The 26,104-nt window shown below is 39.4% G+C and overlaps 2 long non-coding RNA genes across 4 annotated transcripts in view; one reads left to right on the forward strand and one right to left on the reverse strand.

Annotated features, from left to right (window-relative positions):
* LOC130679008 (uncharacterized) overlaps positions 1–23,410 on the forward strand; it is a 39,346-nt gene extending 15,936 nt beyond the window's left edge. Inside the window, exon 3 of one of the 3 annotated variants that reach the window (XR_008992005.1) lies at positions 22,932–23,410. This is a non-coding gene — a long non-coding RNA (uncharacterized LOC130679008). Of the gene's footprint in view, positions 1–3,666; positions 3,735–9,740; positions 10,249–22,931 lie in introns of those variants that run through there. The other 2 variants (XR_008992006.1, XR_008992004.1) reach the window with 2 other exon arrangements.
* LOC130679006 (uncharacterized) lies at positions 5,874–17,857 on the reverse strand. Its single transcript, XR_008992002.1, has 4 exons — positions 17,766–17,857; positions 15,038–15,169; positions 10,175–10,276; positions 5,874–6,051 (listed from the first exon to the last, which is right to left on the reverse strand). It is a non-coding gene; the product is annotated as an uncharacterized LOC130679006 (long non-coding RNA).
* Positions 23,411–26,104: the final 2,694 nt, after the last annotated feature.

Here is a 26,104-nt window from a genome sequence, read left to right on the forward strand (position 1 = left end):
TACAAAAGCGGCACCCCTGCCTGGCAGCTGTGTGCTGGCAGCAGCCTTTGGGTCTGGCCCGGGCGGTGTGTGTCAGACTGGGATTCTGGGTGGCTGCTGGGGGCACGGCTGCTCCTGGGCCACTCCGCCGCCGGCTCCCACAGGCCACTCCTGGGCCTCTCTGGTGCCACTGCTGGTGCACGCAGGCCGCACTCAAGCCCCTCTGCCGCTGCCGCAGGTGCACACGGGCCTCTCCTGTGCCCCTCTGGCACCGCCGCTGTTGGCACACATGGGCTGCTCCCGGGCTGCTTGGTCACCGCCGCGGCGGGCTTGCGTGGGCCGCTCCCGGTCCCCTCTGATGCTGCCACTCCTGGTCTCCCACTACTGGGCCGGTGTGTTGGGGTCCGTGCCAGTTGGGGAAATGACTGGCGGGTTGCTTATTGCTATGAGGGGCTTCAGAGGTATGCTGCTGCCCAGGGGGTTAGGGCGCCTAAATTTCCCCAGGATTCCCAGCTGCTGGCTAAGTGTGCTGGGACGACTTAGTCCACTTGTGGGGTCCCTGTCTCTTTAAGACTTGCAAAAAGCACTCGCTTTTCTTTTGTCTCAGGGGTACCGGTTCCGGGGACGTGCCCGTAGGTTTTGCTTTTCTGTTTCTCTAGTATCCAACACCCCGTGCACTGTGTGTCTGCGCTCCAGGTGCGGATTTCTAGAGCTGCTGGTTTAGCAGTCCTGGGCTTTCACTCCCTCCCCGTTCTGACTCCTTTCTTCACGCCCGATTCTGGGTTAGGGGGGCATTTGGGTCCTGCTGGCCGCAGCTTGTATCTTACCCCCTTCGTGTGATGTTGAGTTCTCGCAGATGTAGATGTAGCCTGGCTGTTGTACTGTATCCACTGGTGTCTCTTTTCGGAATAGTTGTATTTATTGTATTTTCATAAGTATATTTGTTTTTGGGAGGAGATTTCCACTGAACTACTCACGCCACCATCTTGACTCTGCCCTCCAGAGCTAAGCTATTTTTATCTCTCTAAGAGCAACCTGAAGTCCCAGGTCTGCACTGTCCAATATTCTAGAGTAGAGGTCTGCAAATGTGTTTTGAAAAGGGCCAGGTAGTAACTACTTTAGGCTTTGTGGGCTATACATTCTGCCACTGCTACTCAATTCTCCTATTGTAGCACAAAAGCAGCCATTCCTAAACAAATGGGCACTCTGTTTTAGACAATGTGTCTAAGAAAGTAAAATTTGAATGTCGTGTAATTTTCACATCACAAAGTGTTATCCTTCATGTGACTTTTTGTCAAACTTTGAAAAATGTAAGAAACATCTTTAGTTCACAGGCCATACTAAAACAGGCAGAAGACCACATGGCACCCCAGGGCCGCAGGTGACCGAGCCTTCTAATGTTTCATGATAGGAATATTCTGGAATCACCAACCCCCAGAGGGAGGAGCTCTCAGATTTGCTCTGTGAATTCAGAGTAAAAACCTAATATTGGGCCTTTGTAAATGTCTAGAGCTGACTAGGTTAGTCCAAATTACCCTGTGCAAAAGAGGTTCGCAGAAGTGTGAAGCATAAACACAGACTGACTTCTTCTATTTTACCTCACCAAGGCGTGGCACCTCCCTGTTTCATGAGTGACTGCAAAGCATTAAAAAATAAGGAGTCCATTTCCTAACCTAAACTCATCCTTCCTTCACTCTGATGCCCATATCATCAGAATCCTTGGGGCCATATTCCACCGGGCAGTTTGCAGGGGTTATTGTAATTTAATAGAATTGACCACTTCCTTTCCCTTGAAACTTACTCTCTCTGTCCCCTCTCTAAGATTTTTTAAATATTTTCATCAGTTCTTTTGTCCAATTTTTCTCCATTTCTTTTAGCTTTTCCTCTTCCTCTGTTTATCCCATAAATATTTTTTATTCTTTAGGATTCTATCTTGAGCCAGCATTTTTTTTCTTACTCATGGTTTCAAATACTGTTTTATGCTGATTGTCCCAGCCCCAGATTTCCAGTTTGAATTTCCATGCTGATCTCTGGACTCTATATTCAGTTCCCTCCTAGATAATGTATTTGGATGTTCTATTGGCATCTCAATTGAATATGTCCAAAACTTAAGTGACCCTCTTCCTTTCTGATCTTCTGCCCACTATGAATTCCCTACCTTAGACGGCAGCGGTACCAATCCAATTTCCCATGTTTCCAATAGTACAGGATCTCCTCAGCCAAGGCTGCTCTGGTGAGAAAGGCAAACCTCACTTACAGAGGTGAACTCTCTGGCCCTTCCCCCTTCCTAGAGATGATTGGATTTGGACAGAAGTTTAACCCACTCTAGATCAATCAGATTATCTCCTCGGATTATCTTCAGCAATTCCCAATGCTTGGCCTAGGGCTCGTGCAGCAATAGGCTTGGAAAAGAGTAGAAAGTTGGTCTACAGAGAGTGAAGTTGTACACAAAGAAAGGCAGGGAGAGTAGAAGAAATGGCCTTGGACAGAGGAAACTTGACTCTGGCCTCCCAACTCCCTGCCTGCCTGTGCCTCGCCTGAAAGCTGCCTGTGTCCTTGGATCCCCACCCTCTGCATATAAAGTAGTTTGCCTCTAAACTTTTGTAATTAATTCCTGTATTAAATTCCTTTGATTATCCAATGTGAGTTTTGTGTTCTTGGCTGCACCCTGACAAATATAAACACCTTTGCAAAATAGCACATCAAGGTTGACATCACTAAAGGTGTGCCTATGTTTCACTGTATGAATGTTCTATGAATGTTCTAACATTTATTTAATCATTTGGCTATTGATGAACATTTAACTTGTTTCCAAGTTTTTTGCTAACACAGTTGGTGCTGTAATGAACGTATCTGTATATATATGTATTTCTATAGGACAAAGTAAAATTGCTAGGAGTAATATTGCTAGATGAAAAAAGGGGGTATGTATATTAAAAATAGAATTGATATTGCCAGATTTCCCCCCAGATGTGTTCCAATCTATACTTTCAACAACTGTGTGCATTAAGAGTGCCTGTTACCCTATCCACTGGGCAACTCTTGGCCAATAACATAGTGAAAAATGTTTTCTTGCTTTCATTTGCATCACTTTACATTCTGAATGAGATTAGCTATCCTTTCATATCCCTACTGGCCACTTGCATTTCTTTTTCTGTGAACTGCCTTGTAACTGGTTTTATTTTTTGGTTTATATCATGATCTTTATCTAAAACAATAATAAAAAGCAATATCAATCAAGACTGCATATCAGCCCATTCTGTGACTACACCATAATTACTCTTGTATTACTGAATGTTTAGGTTGTTTCCAATCTTTTCCTTAACACAGATTCTTAGAAGAGCCGTTATTGGGACAGAAGGGTATGTGTGTGCGTGTGTGTGTGTAAGGTTTTTGAGAAGCATCGCCAGGTTGCCCCATGAAAAGTTCACTCCAGTTGGCACTTGTACCAGCAGATTATGAGGATGCCTGTTTCCCGATACAAAGATATTCAGCCCACAGATACCTTCTGGGGTCTGTATCCTGAACTACATGTAAGATGATTCCCCTGACTTGCTTCCCTATTAGTTTCCAGAATTGCAGGCTTGTGGCAGCTCAGTCTCCAGCATGAGCAGATTCCTTTGACCATCATTGTGAAGTTAAAAATATAGACTAGCTCTTTTTCCATATGTTCTCTTTATTCCACAGCTATCTATTGAGAATCTGTTCTGTGTCAAGAGGCTTTTTCTTGCCCTGGAGATCTCCCGTGAAAACGGTGAGAGCCACAGTTATATCAAACGAGAAATACCATATACTTAGAAATGGCTTGAGTTTTGGAGAAAGCCCAATTATAGACTGTGTGAACTTGGGCAGGTTGCTTAATTTTTCTGAGTCTCAGTTTTCTCTCGCATTCAATTGAGATTACAAAACTGATGTTGGAGGACCTGACGCCCCAGCACATGGAGGTGTTAACATAGGGATTAAAAGTGTAGACTATCTAGTCTGACTAATATGGTTTGAATCATGTTTGCACTGCTTACTGGCTTTATGACCACAGACAAATTATTTAACCTTCCTGTACCTTACTTCCCTCATGGGTAAAGTGGACATGATTATACTTACCTCACAGTGTTATTGAGTAGATCAAATTAGACGATAAATGTAAGGTATTTAGCATAGTACCTACTAAGTGTTCGATTAATATTAGCTGTTTTACTTAAAGAATTTTATTATATAATTTGCATGTCTCCTTGTACTGCACTTTGGTTTATTATGCTGTGCAGCTACTGTGTGGAAAGAACTGCAGGTGAGGTAGAAATAGCAAAAGGACTAGAGCTGGAAGTGGGGCTTGAAGATGTGACTGACTTGCTGACTCTCATGGTAAAAATTGAAGGATGAGGAGTTGCTTCTTATGGATGAGCAGAGAAAGTGGTTTTTTGACATGGAAACTACTCCTGGTAAAGATTCTGTGACAATTGTTGAAATAACAAGAAACAATTTAGAATATTCCATAAATTTAGTTGATGAAGCAGAGGCAGAGTTTGAGAGGATTAACTCTAATTTTGAAAGAAGTTCTACTGTGGGTGAAATGCTATCAAATAGCACCTTGTGCTGCAGAGGAGTCGTTCATGAAAGGGAGAGTCAATCAGCGTCACAAACCTCATTGCTGCTGTCTTATTTTAAGAACTTAATCCAGCTGTCTTAGCCTTCAGCAGGCACCACCCTGATCAGTCAGCCATCATCAATCAGCCAGGAAAAAGAGGATGACTCCCTGAAAGCTCAGATAATGGTGAGCATTTTTTTAGCAATAAAGTATTTTTAAATCACTTAATTAACATTAATAATTAAATAAAAGATTTAACTTCTTTTAGACATGATACCATGTCTAAGAGTGTACTTAATAGCACACATAATAGACTACAGGGTAGTGTAGACGTAACTTTTCTATGAACAGAGAAATGAAAGAATTCATTTGACTCACTTCATTGTGGTGGGTGGCCTGGAACCAAATCCACATCCCCGAGGTCTGCCTGTATGGTTATGGGCTGAACTACAAAGCGCATATGTTGACGTCCTAACCCCCAATACCTCAGAATGGAAGTGTATTCAGAAATAAGGTCTTTAAAGGTGGAATTAATTTAAAATGAGGTAATTAGGGTGAACCCTAATCCAGTATGTCTGGTGTCCCCATGCAAAGAGGACATCTGGACACAGACTTGTACAGGGGTAGGACGCCGTAGAGATGAAGGAGGAAGGTGACCACCTAGAGGCCAGTGAGGGGACTGGAACAGACCTTTCCCTCCCAGCCCTCAGAGGGAGCCCACCCAGCTGCCGCCTTGGCCTCAGACATCCAGCCTCCAGAGCTTGGCACTTTGGTACAGCATCCCTAGCGAACTGATACACACCCCATAGACGTCACCCATTTTAGTGTACAATTGAATGACTTTCCGTAAACTAACAGAGTTGTATTATTTTAATATTAGAATATTTTCATCACTCCTAAAAGAAAGCAGCCAGTTTACAGTCACTCCCCATTCTCATCTTTAGGTCCAAGCAACCACTAATTTTCACTCTGTCTCTATAGATTTGCCTTTTCTGGGCATTTCAGTTAAATCATCTCCAATGAATAGGATAATTTATATATTAAGAGTCAGCCCATTCTATATCCTGATTGTCTATTTGTTAAAACTTCTTATATTGAGTCCAAATCTACTGTCCTGTAACATACACAGTAACATATTTCTATTTTTAATATAAGTAAGTCAAAAACTATTTTATGTACCACAGAGTAGTTGAAAAGGGATTGAAATACTCAGCCAAAACCACCATTGTAATCATAAATTGAGAAATTATCACTTTGTTTTTAGCAATTGGTAAGGAAAAGGATTGACAAAAGAGACTATAAGGATTGCATATCAACTATATTTCAATTAAAAAATAGAGAGAGATTATGAGGGAGAATGCTTTTTTGAGTCGCAGGAGGATAAACAGCCCAGGAAAGATCTCCATAGACTTGCTAATGAGAAACGTTTCTCCGTGGTGAGACCTGAACCGACAAGCCATTCCTCAGAGCTGCTCAGGCACATCTGAAAACTAAGCGGGACATTAGGTCAAGACCACATGGGTGGGGCCACACCCAGATAGCGGAGCATCCTTACTGCCAAAGACAGTGTTGACGCTGTGCAATGATAGGGCTTTGGGCAAAGTCCCTTTGTTGAAAAGCTCCATTTAGATGTAATCTATATAGGGCATTATGTCAAACTTGCAAATGAAGAATTCCTTGCTTTTCTCACCTAGAAGAGTTGGCCTCCTGGTTAACCTTACCAACCTAATAGTAATGATAAATTGAAACTATGTACTATGTACATATGCAGGCATCTGTAAACATTTCTTCAAAAATCTTTATTAAGCACCTGGTGAGTGCCAGGTACTGTTCTCAGCACTTGAAAGTATATCAGTGAGTAAATAAAGGTCTCTGCACTATGGTGCTCGCATTCTAGAAGAGAAAGTCAGAAAATAAACATTAAACATAGTAATAATAAGTAAGTTGACTGAAGTATTGAGTTGGGAGTGTTAAGTTTAAATGAGAGCAAGGCAAGGAATTTGGGAGTGCTGGGGGTGAGCACGGATGAGGCTGCAATTTTATATTTTTACTTTTTTCAAAAGCAATTTAGTGAAATATAGTTGACACATACAAAGCTGTACATATTTACTGTATAAACTTGATGAGTTTGGCGATCCGTAAACATCCTTGAAATCATCACCACTCTCTATGCCATAAACATCACCTCTCAAAGTTTTCTTCTGCTCTCTTTATTTATTTAGTTATTTTTCTCATGAGGTTGCATTTTTATTTTTTTATTTTTTTTATTTTTGATTAAGGTGTTATTGATATACACTCTTATGAAGGTTTCACATGAATAAGCAATGTGGTTACTACATTTACCCATATTGTCAAGTCCCCCCATACCCCAATGCAGTCACTGTCCATCAGTGCAGCAAGATGCCACAGATTCACTATTTGCCTCTTCTGTGCTTCACTGTTTTCCCCATGACCCTCCACACCATGTGTACTAAACATAATACTCCTCAATCCCCTTCTCCCTCCCTCCCCACCTACCCTCCCACACCCCTTTGGTAACTGCTAGTCCCTTCTTGGAGTTTCTGAGTCTGCTGCTATTTTGTTCCTTCAGTTTTGCTTCGTTGTTATATACCACAAAGGAGGGAAATCATTTGGCATTTGTCTTTCTCTGCTTAGCTTATTTCACTGAGCATAATGTCCTCCAGCTCCATCCATGTTGTTGCAAATGGTAGGATTTGTTTCTTTCTAATGGCGGAATAATATTCCATTTTGTATATGTACCACGTCTTCTTTAGCCATTCATCTACTGATGGACACTTAGGTTGCTTCCATATCTTGGCTATTGTAAAAAGTGCTCCAGTAAACATAGGGGTGCATATGTCTTTTGAATCTGAGAAGTTGTATTCTATGGGTAAATTCCAAGGAGTGGGCTTCCTGGATCAAATGGTATTTCTAGATTTTTAGTTTTTTGAGAAACTTCCATATTGCTTTCCACAATGGTTGAACTAGCTTACATTCCCACCAGCAGTGTAGAAGGGTTCCCCTTTCTCCACATCCTCTGCCAGCATTTGTTGTTCTTAGTCTTTTCGATGCTGGCCATCCTTACTAGTGTGAGGTGATATCTCATTGTGGTTTTAATTTGCATTTCCCTGATGATTAGCGATATGGAGCATCTTTTCATGTGCCTGTTGGCCATCTGAATTTCTCCTTTGGAGAAGTGTCTGTTCAGCTGCTCTGCCCATTTTTTAATAGGCTTATTTGCTTTTTGTTTGTTGAGATGCATGAGCTCTTTATAGAATTTGGATGTCAACCCCTTATTGGATATGTCATTTATTAATATTCTCCCATACTGTATGATGTCTCTTTGTTCTACTGATAGTGTCCTTTCCTGCACAGAAACTTTTTAGTTTGATATAGTTCCACTTCTTCATTTTTGCTTTTGTTTCCATTGCCCGGGGAGATATGTTCATGAAGAAGTTGCTCATGTTTATGTCCAAGAGATTTTTGCCTATAATTTTTCTAAGTTTTATGTTTTCATGATTTACATTCAGTTCTGTGATCCATTTTGAGTTTACTTTTGTGTATGGGGTTAGACAATAATCCAGTTTCATTCTCTTACATGTAGCTACCCAGATTTGCCAACACCAGCAGTTGAAGAGGCTGTCATTTTCCTATTGTATGTCCATGTCTCCTTTATCATATATTAATTGACCATATATGCTTGGGTTTATATCTGGGCTCTCTATTATGTTCCTGTGGGTCTATGGGTCTGTTCTTGTGCCAGTACCAAATTGTCTTGATTACTGTGGCTTTGTAGTAGAGCTTGAAGTCAGGGAGCATAAGTCCCCCTGCTTTATTCTTCCTTCTCAGGATTGATTTGGCTATTCGGGATCTTTTGTGGTTCCATATGATTTTTAGAACCATTTGCTCTAGTTCATTGAAGAATGCTGTTGGTATTTTGATAGGGATTGCATTGAATCTGTAGATTGGTTTAGGCAGGATGGCCATTTTGACAGTATTAATTCTTCCTAGCCAGGAGCACGGGATGAATTTCCACTTATTAGTGTCCTCTTTAATTTCTCAGAAGGGTGTCTTGTCGTTTTCAGGGTATAGGTCTTTCACTTCCTTAGTTACGTTTATTCTAGGTATTTTATTCTTTTTGATGCAATTGTGAATGGAATTGTTCTCCTGATTTCTCTTTCTGCTAGTTCACCATTACTGCATAGGAATGCAACAGATTTTGGTGTATTAATTTTGTATCCTGCAACTTTGCTGAATTCAGATATTAGATCTAGTAATTTTGGAGTGGACCTTTTTTTGTGTTTTTAAAAGATAAGATGACACAAATGATTTTTGTAATTTCTCTTTATCCCCCAAGGCAATGATTCTCCTGGCTAAAACAGGGACTGGTCATTGATCCTTGGTACATTAGAATGCCTGAATTGAATAATAAGTATATGTTTAACTTTTTCCAGAGCTGCCAAACTGTTTTCCAAAGTGGTTATACCATTTTACATTCCCACCAGCACTTATCCTTGGCTCATGATATGGTCAGTTGATTGTTGACCATATGGTTGGCTTACAGCTTACTATAAATTCTTCTTAAAAGACATTTTAGGAATTTTACCTTTTAACCTTTGAGCCTCAAGATGGAGGTTTAACTTAAAATGTAGTCCCTCTTCATGTTTCCTATGCTGGCTCACTTTCAGGTATGTTCCATTGTTTCAAGGATGTATATGTATGTCAAAACTTGTCAACTTGTCAACTTGTACACTGTAAATAGGTGAAGCTTATTTCATGCATATTATACCTCAAAAAAACTGTTTTAATGAAACACTAAGATACCACTTCCTACTCACCAGATAGGCTACCATGAAAAGTTTTGGTAATACCTAGAGTGTGGAGAAATGAGAACTTTCGTCATTGTTTGGGGTAGCCTAAATATGCATGAGTATTTTGGAAAACTGACAGGATTTATGAAAGGTAAACAAACCTATCTCATGACTGAACAATTCCACTTCTGGGATGATACTCAAGAGAAGCAAATGCATATGTCTACCAAACACATGTGCAAGACTGTTCATAGTAACTTCATGTTTACAAACAAATGAAAAACAATCCATCAGTATTAGAATGGATAAGTTGTGGTATATTTATACAAAAGAATACAACACAGAAAAAAAATGAATTACTGTTACAGAGTGGTAACACATGATGAATCTCAAAGACGTCAGGTGGAATGAGATGAGCCACACATGAAGAAAACATGCTCTCTGGTTCCATTTTTATGAGGCTCAGAATAGGAAAAACTAATGGTAAATCAGATCCAAATAGTAGCTACCTTTGGAGAACTGTCGATTGGAAGGAGGCTAAGTGAACCTTCTGGGTTGCTGGATATATTCTCTACGTTGGTCCCCTTGTTGATTACATAGAAACATGTAAGAATTCCTTCAGCTGTACACTTAAAATTTGCAAACTTTACTAAATGTAAGTTATACAGCAATGAAAATTCAAACAGCAGCAGCATAAATGGCCACTCAGATGTCATGATTTACAAAGGGAGAAGTTGCTAAGGAGAAAAAAGGATGTGTAGAATATAATTCCAAGAAACAAGGCAGTGGAGGCTTCACTCACCAAGGATTTCTGATTATAAATATGTAGTTGTTCCTGCAGTTATAGGGGTCAAAGGCAGGCTGCCCCAAGATGCACCATTTTGGCAGGCAGATTATGTCAGACCTGAAAACAATCAAGTCCCAAAAGACTCAGAAAGAAATTGTGTCCTTCCTCTTAACAGTCTAAAAAGAGTTTACACAGAGGGCCTGCTCCATGAATAGCACTCTCTCCATAGATACCTACATTGTAATATGAACTATGAGTGGTAGACAAGGAGGAATTTAGCAAAGTCTATCTGTTAAAATTCCTTCCTGTATGCAGTTGTGACCCCACAAACATTTATTTGCCAAACATTTACTCCTGTGAATTGCTGTGAATTGCTTCCCTTTCCCTTTGAAGTCCCAGAGCCCTGCTCCCTTTCCTTAGTTCAAGATGACAGATACATATCATTCATTATTCCTGGCTGATTTTGGAATCTCATGTCTGCGTGGATTCCCCATAGGTACGGAGATCTGATTTTCTCCCGTTAAGCCACCTCATGTCAATTTGATTCTTAGACCAGGTAGAGGGCAGAGAAAAAGTTTTCCTCTCCAACACTGTATCTCAGGAATTTTAATTGGCTCTGACTTCTCCCTCCCCTAATCCTGGTTGTCTATATTTATCAGGAGATATAATAGAATTATTTTTGAAAATTGGAGTTCCTATTTATTGTTGTAAATGTTAGGGGAATCAAACTGTGGTATGAATGTTTCACTTTTCTAAGTTAGGAACTTACAGTTCCAGCCCAGGCCCTTTTTTCTGAGCTGAAGAATCCCAGGATCCAGCCACCTACCAAGCATATCCACTTGAGATCTCAAACACAGCACACTCAGAACTGGACTCATCATCTCCCATGCACCCTCTCATCCTCCAAGTTTATCCACCATCCTGCATCCCCATCACTGACCCACCAGAAACTCAAAAATCAAGCTAGTTTTTTTTTCCTTCTACCTTATATTTCCCCACCCAAGAAATCAAAAAATTCTGTTGATTCTGATCCCTCATATCTCTTACCTGACCCCTCCTCGCTATACCTCCTGCCTTATTTTATCTTGGCCTTTCACTGTTTCTCATCTGTTGTAACAGCAACCCCTCAAAGAATGATTTGCAGTCCACAGTCCTGCTAAGAGACCATGAATTAATCAAAAATGAGAGATTTCATTTTCATGGACTAATGGTGCACAATTCCATGTATTTGTATATACACCAAAGGATTAATTATTAATAACTACCTAAGTGAGTTACTAAGTATTACTGAAACTTTGTATTGGTAAACTAAAATTAGCACAGTAATAGGATTTACTGATTACTCTAAACTGTATTCTACAAAGCCCACCTGATTACAATGTTATGGTACATAAATAGGTGGAATTACCTAATTTTCAGAGAGGATCCCTTGTTATTAGTGTCATGGTTTTCAGTTCCTGCCTTTTTGATTTTTAATCCTAATTCCCCATAAACGTAAATTTATCCTACTGAACTTCAGGTTTATAGCTAATACTTGAAGGCGTATGTGCATTTTGATTCAAATAGTGATCATTCACAGCCCTAACGCTGAAGTAGATATACATATAATCCCACCAAACTTTGGTTTTAAAAAGACAATGTCTCTATTTACTGTTAAAAGAACATATGGGATGTGAACAGTGCCCAGGAATGGGTTGTTTTAATTTGTCTGATTTTTCTCAAACTATTCAAATTCAGTTAGATAATAACCATCATATCATTGATAAGTTTTCACAAATGCCTAGGGTGCCTAACTGGTTTTCTTGGTTTCACTGGAGATGGCTGGTAATTACAGGTATGCTTTGGTTATGTAACTATACTCCTATTATGTTAATGTGTGTGCGCAATTTAAGTAGTAGCTTAAAATATATACATGCTGAAGTTACTCTACAAGAAGATATGTCAAAGAAATAATCAATCTTCCCATGTTTTCTCCCGCCTGCTACTTCTATAGCTTTTCTTCTTCCTTCCTAATTACAACGAATTCTTAAATAGAATTCGTGCCTCATATCAAATTTACCGAGTATCATAACTCCTCCAAGTGGTAAAGATACCTCAAGACAAATGCTGGGCATAGAAGCCACAGGGCATAAATATGCAAAGAAATAAAAAGCTAACCATTTCAAACAATAAGGCTTCTCTCTCACTTACCAACTTAACATTTCCCTGTATGGCCCCGGAAGATGACTGGTTAGCCAGAGACGGGTAAGATTCCTCAAGGGAGGAACAACCTAAGACAGGCACAGTCGCAGGGGGGTCATCAGGTGAGAAATTGGGGATCAACAGAGGTGAGGCTTAGAACCTCACCCCCCCTGTTCTGAGAGAAATCTTCTGCATATGTGGATGTTTTATTGCCCTTGTCTAGCTTGGATTAACACATAGCCTACAGGCACACACCTGATCATCTACATTTGCTCTCTTACAACACTAAACTATGTTTTCTACCTTTATGTTGTATCTACCTACCACTTCAGCATCTTATTAAAAATAATAAAGAGAGAAATGTGGTATCCACATATAAATCAAGTATAAAAATCAAATGTGTATTCATATTTGAACTGACTGTTTATAGTTCATAATGCATGAGCAAAACCAAAAGTTTCTGTGATGACTGCCCTTGTACTGTTCACCATGTAACTTATTCACTATGTAAGAATTTGTTCTCCATGTAAGAACTTGTTCGTTATGCTTCAGAAGATTGGAGACTGACGAAAATTAGGCTGGGGGTGGATTAATGATTGTGCATTGAGCATTGACTCCCCTATACAGAATTTTATTGTTGTTAACAACCATTTGATCAATAAATATGAGAGATGCCCTAACAACAACAACCAAGAAAAAGTACACACTTCCAATTGTAAAATAAACAAGCAACCGGGATGTAATGTATAGCATAAGGAATATAGTCAAAATATTGTAACAATTTGGTATGGTGATAGCTGGTACTTAGAATTATCATGTATATAAATGTTGAATCACTGTGTTGTACACCTGAAACTAATGTAATGTAATACTGTGTGTCAACTACCCTTCAATAAAAAATAATTATCTAAAAAAAAAAAAAAAAAAAAAAAGACAATGTCTCATCCTCAGTACTTTTTCCTTAGGACTGATTACTTCTCACTCAGAAAGTAGTAGTATGGTATGTAAGTTGTAGGATCATTTCTTCTCTCTGCAAAGTGGACGTTTGAAGATCACCATCTTTACTATTACCTTGCCTTTAATTCCTGCCTTTCTTCTCCAAACGCACACACACTATCACTTTAGTCTATAACTACCAAACAGTAATCGTTTTTACAGAAAAAAAAAATTCTCCTGCTCAGAATATTTCAGTTTTTACATTGCTTTCAGCAATGATTATTAACGGATTTTAGGTACTTTTCAATTTAAGAATAAGTGGATAATAAACAAAATTTTTGGTTTAATTTGACAAAAACATACATATACAATTCACATGTAATTTTGTATAATTGTGGAGATTTTGCAACACCAATGAAGCCCAGCCATATTCTAGGGATTCCCTCAGCCAGTCAACATAGTTTAAAAATGGAATCTCTGAATAGAACGAAATATCTTTTGCCTACCTTACCAAACTCCTCATTTTCACTCCCTACTTCCAAAGGAATTTCCAGAACTTACTGTTATCTCTTATTCCTCCTTTTCATAAAAAAAAAAAAATCTTTTAATTTTAGAATAGTTTGGGATTTATGTAAAAATTGCAACAATGGTACAGTTTCTATATACTTCATGTTCCCCTACTATTAAGTTCTTACATCAGTGTGATATATTTGTTACAATTAATGAGCCAATATTGATTTGTTATTGCTAACTAAAGTTCATACTTCATTCAGATATCCTTAGTTTTTACCCTATGCTGTTTTCCTGCTCCAGGACGCTATGCAGGGTCCTATACTGCCTTTAGTTGTTGTGTCTCTTTTGGCTCCTCTTGGATGAAAGAGTTTCTCAGGCTTTCCTTGTTTTTGATGACCTTGACAATTTTGAGTACTTAGTAGGTACGTTGTAGAATGATCCTTGATTGGAATGTGTCTGATGTGTCTCTTATGATTAGCTAGAGTTAAATGTTTGGGGGCGGAAGGCTGCAGAGGTAACGTACCGTTTTCGTCACATCATATCCAGGATACACACTATCAATATAATTTATCACTTGATATTAGCCCTAGTCCCCTGGATGAAGTAGCACTTGTCAGGCTTCTCCAGTGCAAAAGTATGATATTCCCCCTTTCCATTTCCTACAGTATTTCCTACTGTATTCTTAGGAAGAGAGTCACTATGCAAAACTGACACTTAGGAAATTAGGAGTTATATTCCACTACCTTGAGGGTAGAGTATCTACATAAATAACTTGAAATTCTTCCACATGGGAAATTTATCTATTCTCCCTTCCTTTTATTTTTAAATATGTTTGCCTCTATCAAATGCTTATATAACAAAACAATATCCAAATTAGAATGGCTTAACACACAATTTATTTCTTGTCCATACCACAATGTCTACCATAGCTCAGCAAGTGGTTCTGGTCCATGTAGTTACTCAGGCACCCTGGCTGACAGATGCTCCACCATTATGTAGCTACACCTTCTGACACATACCACTTCACCAGTTGCTAAGGCAGACAAAGAATGCTAGAGTGTTTTGCACTAGTAATTAAATGCTTAAGCTTTGAAGTGACACCTGTCATATCTACCCATATCTCATTGGCCAGAATTAGTTACATAGCTCTGCCTGACTATAAGGGAATAGGGAAGTATAATTCTACCTGTGCCTAGAAGAAAGAACCAGACATGGGTGAGCACTAGAAGTTTCTACCACATCTCGTACCTCAGTTGTCCACCAAACATCTTATTCTTCCTCCAATTCTCATTAGCTGAAATGCTGTGAAGGTTTCACTGTGTCTTCCTCACAGATGTCAAATCCCCTGCATGTTTCATCAGCCCTTTGTGAAGACCAACACTAAAGCAAATATTATATTGAATTGTAATTACTGGTCTGTATGTCCTATAGAGGAAACAATCATGCTTTTCCACCTTGGTATTCTCAGCATTGATACAGTGCCTATTCCATAGAAGATATTCAATCAACATTTATTATGTACTTAATTAATGAATGGACAAAGAACTCAGCTTTATAACTACACAGAACCTTCTTCCATAATACCATTACTCATAAATAATTTCTTGGCAATTGAAATAGAAAACTTTTTTCACTTGCTAACTTTAAATACAGTGCTGAGTCATGCCTTCAATTTTTTTAAACCTGCTTTCCCGTGAGGAATAAACATATGTTCTTATTTCTGATTTATTCCAGGGGCTTGAATTAACTCTATAAAAAAGTTATTCTCTTACTTTTCAAAATTCTGCGCTACCTTTTGTAGCCATATTCTAGTGTTTCAGACGAACATCCTTTCCATAGTTTGTGGTTGGTTTTAAGTTGCATGTTTGTTTTGCTTTGTTGAATCAGTGGTAATGTCAGAAACCTGTTTCAGCACATGTGGTCAAGAGAGGAGAAACACCTTAATAGTAGGTGGAAAGCATATTTTGCACAGTGGATTTACCACTTTTGTTGAGTATCTACATTGTACACTGAGAAGGCAGAGGAGAAGACTTACAGTGTAAGCCCTCAGAGCTCATGATGATGAATATAAGGACAATGTGATAGTAAACTACAATAAAGGACAATGATGTTATGGATGACATGTGACTGACAAATGTGTGGTATAAACACCAAGTCCTCTGAGTTCCAGACTGGCATGCTCTGGTTGCAGAATATGTTGGAGGAGAGAGAAACTGGAGGTAAGGAGACTACTTAGAAAGCCATGTCATGGTGCCATCATGAAATTCATGTCTAAACCATTTTTCACACACTGCAGTACACAGAGATGTTTAACTTGCAGTGTAATTGAATTTCTTACATAAGAAAGATATTTTAAATACAGTTCTTCTGTATTTAGGTTTATTTTATTCCTATTATTTTTCACAAATAGTAGTTTGTGTGTGAGTAAACTTTTGTATTTTAGAAGATAGTGTACTTATGATGAAACTTGATAATATTTTAAGTCCCTAGATGTTAAAATATCTATTAATTTTCTTAAAGCAGATTAGAGTTTACCATTCTATATTTTATAACTTCCCTAATTTACTAAGTTACTCTTTAATTGAAAATCATTTTAAATCAGCAGTCAAGGAAACTATTTTCCAAAACAAACATGTGAAACACTGACATCAGCCCCTGTCATTTTGGTGCGGTCGTTGAGAGACCCGGGTGTAAATGCACTGTGTTTGTGAGTTCAGCTTTTGTTTGACTGAGCTGGAAGTACCTGTTCCCATGCCAGCAACTGGCCGCCTGGCAGCAGGATTATACTGACCTGAGTGGGGGTGGGGGGTGAGAAGATGGAGGAGCTGCATCCCAAACCACTTAGAGTGATGCCCAAAAAGAGAATAACATTATATCCAAATAAATGTGTACATGCACATTATCGTTAATAAGGTACTTAGCATATTACCTTCTTTGCTTGTTAAGGGTGGCAATAAGATGTTCATTCATCCAGAAGGGGACAGAAATACACATATGTGATCTCATTTCCCTATTTGCAACAATTTCTTCTCCCCCAACATTTTGTGATGTTACCAGAGCTCATTTACAGACTGAATTCACTGATTTCTAGTTCAATCAAAAGAAATTTAGTGAATATGCAGTTGCATTTGCACAACAGGGCATACGGTACCTTAAACCCAAAGATCATACTTAACAAAGAAATGAAATCAGAATACTCTTCTGAAAGAGGAAGTCAAAATGGGAACATTTCCATCTCTTTGCAGACAAGACTACATTTTATCTCATTTGAAAAATCAGTTAGCTATTCCGTTATAGTTTCTCAATGTTGAATGCCCAATTATTGTGTAAATCAGGAAACAAGTTTTGTCCTTGACTGATATGGGAAGGAATATAATTTTTTATACTGTGAGAAGAGGAAGTGTGATCCAGCCAAAGGTCTAACTGCACTGGCCCTGAAGCTTGAAGATAGTAGAAATAATTGAGTATTCAGAGTATTCACAAAAAAATCAAAAGCCATCCAAAATTATTTTACTAGTTGCTCATACACCAAGCACATTGATTTGTAAAATAGCCTCTAATTGTTCAGTAGCAACTAAGAGGTGTCCGGCCAACCTCTTAGAGAAAACTCATACTTTAAACATAAGTATATAAAATGGATTTACACAACTAACAGGCTCTGAAGTCAGGTAAGAGGTAGGCAAAGAAGTTATAGCTTTAAGGGGTGAGAATTGGTTTTCAATAGAATTTCTTCTCTTTCCTTTTCAATTGTTACAAGGTAGTGTGGTAGACTGAAAAGACCATGGAACTGAGTCCAAATCCCTAATTGCTGTATTTCTCCAAGCATGTGACTTCACTTCTCTGGAACACATATTGTTTTCACTTGTAAAATGAAAATAAGACCTACCAATCAGACTTCTGGAATAATTATAGGTAATAGTTATTAAGTGACTAATACTTTATAAGCATTCGATAAACGGAAGCTGGTATTATTTACCTCTCCTTTTTCCTTTAGCCTCAAAGAGTCTGGGTAGAAACCAGCCTTGGTCATGCATACCTAAGTGTGTCTCGAACGCCCTCACTTCCTGCATAGCCACCATCATTGCCATCTGGCCTGCCTATCAGTCCTCTAGCTGCAGACGCCAAGTCCAGCGCTAGAGGGATTTAAAAAAAATACTTTGATCTTGTTACTCTCCAGTTTAATACTCATGGATAGCTTCCCTTTGCCTTTGGGGTGAAGCCTAAACCTCTGTCTTTGTGATTAAGAGCAGAGGTCTCGCCCTGCCTGCTCCAACATTCTCTTGGTCATGTTTCACCAGATACCTCTGCACTTCTCTTTGTGTCTGCCCAGCAGATTGGGGAAACAGGGGGCATGAAGGCAGAGAGGAGGGTAAGAGCATGGCAAATACCAGGCTGGTAAAATCTCTGTAGCTGGCCATTAAGTCCACAGAAGATCCCATTAGGCTAGTGCTGTGACTTAGGCTTGGTGATCGAGTGATGGGTTTCAAACACAGTGACTTGTGGCTCTATGACACAGCACAGGAATTCCAGATTCAGGTAACATAGTATTGGCAGTATAGTAGAAATAATTCCTCTGGTGCATGTTAAATAGTACTATTTCCTCTGAGTGTGACCCAGTCACCTGGCTCCAAATACAACAGCAAGACTATGAGGTAAATTAAATGTGGAAGTGAAATGATTTCTGGAGTTTGGATGGTATCCAGAGAACTGGGAAAGAAATTACCTTGCTTGCTTGATCTATTTTGCAAAAAACAGGAGCTTGAATCATGTGGATATGGAGAGCTAAAAGATCAGAAAGTAATCCCTAAGCTTTGGGGGAAAATACACTGGTCTGGATTAAGCAAACTGAAATCATTTCCAGAAGGGTGAAGAAAATGCCACCTTTGGATTGGGGTCAAGCCCTGTTTCTGCGGCAGGAAATGTTCCCACAAAAAGTCACTAGGACCCATACTGGACTTGCAGGGAGCAGCTGTCTGGGGTGCTGGTCCTGTTTGATACACAGCTAGATGAAGGGCAGCTCCCATAGTTGAGTGAGAAATTATTCACCTTAACCTTCTAGCATATGGGCTCCCCGAACAGCCAGAAGATGCACCCCTCTGGCCCCAATACCTCCCACAAGCTCCCCCTCCCTGCATGTTCTCTGAGGAGCCACGCCCCATGGCAGTGATGAGCCTGGGTTCTGGGCATCTCTGAGCCAAGCCCACAGGGACATCATAAGCTGAGTAATGAGGTCTCCCTGGGTCCTTAAGGGCTGCAAGGAACTGGCCCTGCTTCATGGGCAAGAGGCTATTTATGCACTGTGACAACACCGATGCTGATGACTCCCATTAATGCAGTTTTGATTTACCACATTCTGAGGCTGTGTTTTTTTCATACAGTTTTTCATGTCCCTCATGTACTAACACAAATGGATTTTAATTATTTATTATTAATAGAGAAAACAAAATTGCAGGAACAAAACAATAACAAAATAGTGGTGGCATGAATTATAGTGAAATAAGGCCATAAAGATAGAGAGATCTGTCCCAATGGTCTAAGTCAAGGAAAAGCACAAACTTCGGCTTACCCCCAGGGTAAGCCTGAATCATGGAACCCAAGAGCCATTTTCAGGAAAACAGTTTAATTTCTAGGGCTCTGAGGCACCGTCTCATTTTCCACTCTCCAATCACATTCGAATTAGAGCAGGCAAGTCTAGATGACGCAGTGTCCTGGGTGTAAGTATGTGATTCCATAAATGGGTGCAAGGAACATCACTTTGCTTTACTTTTCTAAGCCAAGCACAATTTGCCACTAAGCCCCACTTCCCCAGTAATGGGGCAATGATAGTCTTTTTTTTAACTCCTTTAGCTGATACCCTGCCCAGGAGCTTCCAAGCATCTCAAGACATTATGACGCTCAGAAAACTTGAGGAAGACTTCAGAACTCCCGCCTGTCCCGGCTGTGACTGAGATGTTCAGCCACTGCTTATTGCCCGAGCTGATGAGGCTCATTTAAAGGCAGGACGCTCCTTTTCTGAGCTTCACTGATTCCCAAGGCTGGGTCATTAGTGGTCAATTTCCCCGGCAGCTACATGCCATGCAACACACCTGCCACTGCTCTGGGTCCTACGTGGGAATGGGATGCAGGGCCCTGCCATTCAAGTGTGCTACTGTTATGGAAAAAACTGGAGAACCTGGGGTGGATCACTGACAGAAGAACCAAGCGGCACTCAGAGGCCTTAGAGGGTTGAGGTTTTATTGTACACTGGCGGGCTCACAGAGGAGTAATCTCCCAAGGACTGAGCCATGAGCCCAGGCAAGGGGAGCAGTTTATATTATTTTGATATGTGGCATTTCGGGGTGCACAAGGCAAAAGAGGAGCCCAGAGGAGGGGAGGAGGAAGCTGGGAGTGCTCTGCTGACTTTGCCAACCGGAGGAAAATAGCGTTTTGCTGACCTCGACGGTCATGCTGAATATTTTCCTTATCGCTACCACTGTCATCTTAGGTATGGCCAGATTTGCCTCCCCCATCAATACTCATATTCTCAGGGGAATCTCCTCCCATTTTCCTCCAGTAATGAACTTATAAAATTTTGCAGTTAGGGACCACGAAAATGAGAAACCGAGTCAAAATGTCATTTTAAGCAGAGGGCTTAGACTTTCTCTGGAGACTAAGGACCAAGTTGGCACTCCCTGTGCTTTATTGTGTTACAGCAAGCAGAAAGACAAGCATCTATTAATGATTATAGGATGTATTTTTTTCATCGAGCCAAACAACTGCAATCTAAATATGTGTTTTTTAAGTCCCTCTTATTGAGACAGGGACTGTGGGTGTAGTCAGAGTAGGGTGAGGGCCTCCAGTAAAAGCTGGGTAGGATACTTACAGTCAGAGCAATGTAACAATGGGCAAAGAAGTCCCTACTGAAACTCTGTGTTACGCATTATACAAAGTCAAGATCACACTAATTCTCTAGGGTAAAAAAGATACCAGACTTAGGAATATAGACAACTTCAGTGAGATCAGTTAAATGTCAAAAGGCCAGGAGCAACTTGGCCTGGAATGTTTGAGTGTTTCACAAGTGAAGGTATCACAGCATAACCTGTGACTTACTGTAAACAGCCCTAGCAAACAGACAACAACCCAGCCCACCTTGAGGGTAACACAAGTGGTACAAGTCCACACCCTAAGCCTTTTTTTTCACGTTCCCAAAAATCCTCAGTTGCCTATAAAACCCCTAGACAACGCACCATCACGGGCTCTCTTGTCCCCTCCTGGCATGAGTCAGCAGCTCTGTCCTCTCACTGTATCTCTCAATAAAAGCCTCTTCCTGGCTCCCCTATCTTGGGTGTTTGCTAAGTTCATTCTTCGACTCAGCAAACAAGAACCCCGACATCATTATGTTGAGTCAAGTCATCCGGTTAGGTGAGTTTCACAGCCTGTTCCTTAAGCTTCAGAAGGATCACGAGAACTGTTTGCAGTTCTTGTCGCACACTGCTCATGACTCACAACAGATTCCAAGGTGCAACACATATTATTCTTTTATGTTAGATTAGTTTCAGCTACAAATCAAGCTTCAACAGAAAACATATTGTTCTTTCTCTTAGATTAGTTTCGGCTGTAGATGAAGCTTAAGCAGGAACTAAATTACAGCTAGGTTAACTGCTGGGGTATCTACAACTAAACAAACAACACAAAAGTCTGGATAGGATGTAGTGTTCCATGGGTTTGGCAACTTGTGTTTTATTCCAAGAAATAAAATGCCAAACTTGTGAGAGTCGTTTTTAGTCGTTTTAAAATATTAACTATGCAATAAAAATGATCCTGCAGAAACAGCACTGTACTGAGGTATTCTCTGTAGTTACTTTTTATATAATTTATTTGCCATTTTAATGCAGGTCATAAAGCTCAGTGAAAATTAATATTTTAATTGAAATTTGAGAGACCACTGATCTGGGTACAGATGAGCTGTACTGGAGAAAGATGATTATAAAAGTTAAATGACAATATCTCAGCATATCACTGAGTTCATGTATGCAGAGGAATATTGAAGATTTCAAAAGAGTTACACTTATTTTAGTGATTCTGCATTGTTATAAAGGAGTTAGGAATATTGTTTACATGAAGCTTATTTGTAATAACACATTAATTTGTAAATAATAAATTTATAATAGTAACAAAAAATTAGAGCAGGAATCAGGCTGAATAGCATGGTATCATGCTATATACCTATTAAAATGGCAGGCACTGTGTCATGTTCTTTTGTGAAAAGTGTGTATTAAATAAGTTTAAGGAGAAAGATGGAGACATAGTGAATCCACACAAAGCAATTTGATGAAAATGAATGTTAGTCCAGGATTAAAGCTCATTTTTCCTTGTGTAAAATGTTCATTTTTTTCCTTAACAGTTTTTCAGATTCATAATATAATAGGAAAAAGTTCTTGTTTTGGATACAGTACTGATACCAGGGTTTTTGTTCACAGAGCCAAAGAGTGAACTTTGCAAACCCTCAAGGTAGGAGAGCAAGGTAGAGGCTTTTATTTAGAGATAAGTGAAAGGACAGAGCTCTTGGCTCCTGCCAGGAGGGGACAAGAGAGTCCATGGTTGGCTTGTTGTGTTGGGGTTTTACAGTCAGTTGAGGATTTTCAAGAACAGGGGTAAAGGGCTATGGGTTGCAAACTTGTAAGACCGCCTGCCCTGCCACCAAGGTGGGCTAGGTTGTTGTCTGTTTGCTTGGGTTGTTTATAGTTGAGATTGCTTACCAAAGTAGTCTTTTGCCTAGGTTGCAGATTACTTGATTATGATTAGAGAAGGGAAAATAGCACCTAGTTACAATTAACATAAACTGGACCTTTTAGCAGGCTAAGGTAAATTTTACATTGTCATGATGTAATTGATACAATAAAGTGACGACTTATGCTGCGATACTTTTCTTTATCTGCAGAACACTCAAACATTCCAGGCCAAGTTGCTCCTGGTCTTTTGAGCTTTAACTGATTTCACTGAAGAATGTCTGTATTCCTAGTGATGTATGCAAATCTTTACCCTAGAGAATGAATGTGACTCTGACTTTGCATAATGCTTAACACAGAGTTTTGATAGGGACTTCTTTGCATATTGTTACATTGTTCTGACTGTAATTATCTTGCATTGCCTTTTTTTTCAGAGGCTTTCACCCTATTCTGACTGCACCCATGGTCCCTGTCTCATTTTCCCCTCTACAGATGGAGGCCCCAGCTGCTGCTAGGTAAAGGGGGCAACAACTGCTCTGGCTGCTTCATGCTGAGAAGGGGCACAGTTAGGGATGCAGCTAGGTCTCCATCACTGGTTAGTTGAGAGGGCTTCGGAAAATGGGCACTTCTATTACGATTCCATTTCTATTATTAATTGCAGTTTTATGGCTTCTAGGCAAGATAGAGCAAATTGTGTTATTAGGTTAAGTAGCAACATCTGGAGTTGGGTTCTCCATTCTGGAAGAACAAACTTGACAAGGAGATTAAAGAATGCATGGCTAAATATAAGCATTAAGAATAGTAAGATTCTAATTGAAATGATGGGAGAAAACAAACTTCTGGAGAATTATAGCCAGATATTTTGGAGAAACTAGAATTCTGGATTTAGTATATGTCCCAATGACTAGTATTAGGATTTAGTATACATAAGGCAGCATTACTGAAACAATACTTTCCTCTAAGTCACGTTCATTTTTATTATAAGTAACCAGATTAACAAAGTAATTAACACTTGGCTTGATCATTTGCATAAGTGCAGCAAGAACAGCAATTGATTATATAGGCCTTTTTAAATGTGCTTTGCTGCAACTTTTTTTTTTGGTATCATTAATCTACAATTACATGAGGAACATTATGTTTATTAGACCCCCCCCTTTACCAATTTCCCCCCCACAAACCCCATTACAGTCATTGTCCATCAACATAGTAACATGCTGTAGAATCACAACTTATCTTCTCTGTGTTGCCTTCCCCGTGCCTCCCACCACATTATACATACTAATCGTAGTGCAACCTTCCTTATCCCACCCCCTTATCCCTCCCTTGCCACCAATCCTCCCCAGTCTCTTTCCCTTTGGTAACTGTTAGTCCATTCTTGGGTTCTCTGATTCTGCTACTGTTTAGTTCCTTCAGTTTTTTCTTTGTTCTTATACTCCACATATGAGTGAAATCATTTGGTACTTGTCTTTCTCCGCCTGGCTTATTTCATTGAGTATAATACCCTCTAGATCCATCCATGTTGTTGCAAATGGTAGGATTTGTTTTCTTCTTATGGCTGAGTAATATTCCATTGTATATATGTACCACATCTTCTTTATCCATTCATCTACTGATGGACACTTAGGTTGCTTCCATTTCTTTGCTATTGTAAATAGTGCTGTAATAAACATAGGGGTGCATCTGTCTTTTCCAAACTGGGCTGCTATATTCTTAGGGTAAATTCCTAGAGTGGAATTCCTGGGTCAAATGGTATTTCTATTTTGAGCTTTTTGAGGAACCTCAATACTGCTTTCCACAATGATTGAAGTAATTTACATTCCCACCAGCAGTGTAGGAGGGTTCCCCTTTCTCCACAACTGCACCAACATTTGTTGTTGTTTGTGTTTTGTATATAGGTGATCCTTACTGGTATGAGGTGATATCTCACTGTGGTTTTAATTTGCATTTCTGTGATGACTAGCGATGTGGAGCATCTTGTCATGTGTCTGTTGGCCATCTGAATTTCTTCTTTGGAGAACTGTCTGTTCAGCTTCTCTGCCCATTTTTAATTGGATTGTTTGCTTTTTGTTTGTTGAGGTGCGTGAGCTCTTTATATATTTTGGATGTCAGCCCTTTATCGGATCTGTCATTTATGAATATATTCTCCCATACTGTAGGATGCCTTTTTGTTCTATTGATGGTGTCCTTTGCTGTACAGAAGCTTTTCAGCTTGACATAGTCCTACTTATTGATTTTTGCTTTTGTTTCCCTTGCCTAGGGAGATATGTTAATGAAGAAGTTGCTCATGTTTATGTCCAAGAGATTTTGCCTATGTTTTTTTTCCAAGAGTTTTATGGTTTCATGACTTACATTCAGGTCCTTGATCCATTTCAAATTTACTTTTGTGTATGGGGTTAGACAATGATCCAGTTTCATTGTCTTACATGTAGCTGTCCAAGTTTTGCCAACACCAGCTGTTGAAGAAGCTGTCATTTCCCCATTGTATGTCCATGGCTACTTTATTGTATATTAATTTACTATATATGTTTGGGTCAATGTCTGGAGTCTCTATTCTGTTACATTGGTCTGTGGGTCTGTTCTTGTGCCAGTACCAAATTGTCTTGATTACTGTGGCTTTGTAGTAGAGCTTGTAATTGGGGAGCGAGATCCCACCCACTTTATTCTTCTTTCTCAGGATTGCTTTGGCTATTCGGGGTCTTTGGTGGTTCCATATGAATTTTAGAACTATTTGTTCCAGTTCATTGAAGAATGCTGTTGGTAATTTGATAGGGATTGCATTGAATCTGTAGATTGCTTTGGGCAGGATGGCCATTTTGACAGTATTAATTCTTCCTAGCCAAGAGCTTCAGGTGAGTTTCCATTTGTTAGTGTCCTTTTTAATTTCTCTTAAGGGTGTCTTGTAGTTTTCACGGTATAGGTCTTTCACTTCCTTGGTTAGGTTTATTCCTAGGTATTTTATTATTTTTGATGCAATTGTGAATGGAATTGTTTTACTGATTTCTCTTTCTGTTAGTTCATTGTTAGTGTATAGGAAAGCCACAGTTTTCTGTGTATTAATTTTGTATCCCACAACTTTGCTTAAGTAGTTTTGGAATGGAGTGTTTAGGGTTTTTTTATGTACAATATCATGTCATCTTCAAATAGTGACAGTTTGACTTCTTCTTTACCAATCTGGATTCCTTGTATTTCTTTGTTTTGTCTACTTGCCGTGGCTAGGACCTCCTGTACTATGTTGAATAACAGTGGGGATTGTGGGCATCCCTGTCTTGTTCCTGATCTTAGAGGAAAAGCTTTCAGCTTCTCGCTGTTCAGTATGATGTTCACAATGAGTTTATCATATATAGCCTTTATTATGCTGAGGTACTTGCCCTCTACACCCATTGTGTTGAGAGTTTTATCATGAATGGATGTTGAATTTTGTTGAATTCTTTTTCAGCATCTATGGAGATGGTCATGTGGTTTTGTCCTTTTTGTTTATGTGGTGGATGATGATGGATTTTCTAATGTTGTGCCATCCTTGCATCCCTGGGATGAATCCCACTTGGTCATGGTGTATGATACTCTTGATGTATTTTTGAATTTGGTTTGCTAATATTTTGTTGAGTAT

This window comes from Manis pentadactyla, chromosome 10, assembly GCF_030020395.1.
Source record: "Manis pentadactyla isolate mManPen7 chromosome 10, mManPen7.hap1, whole genome shotgun sequence".
In the NCBI taxonomy this organism is placed as follows: Eukaryota; Metazoa; Chordata; class Mammalia; order Pholidota; family Manidae; genus Manis; species Manis pentadactyla.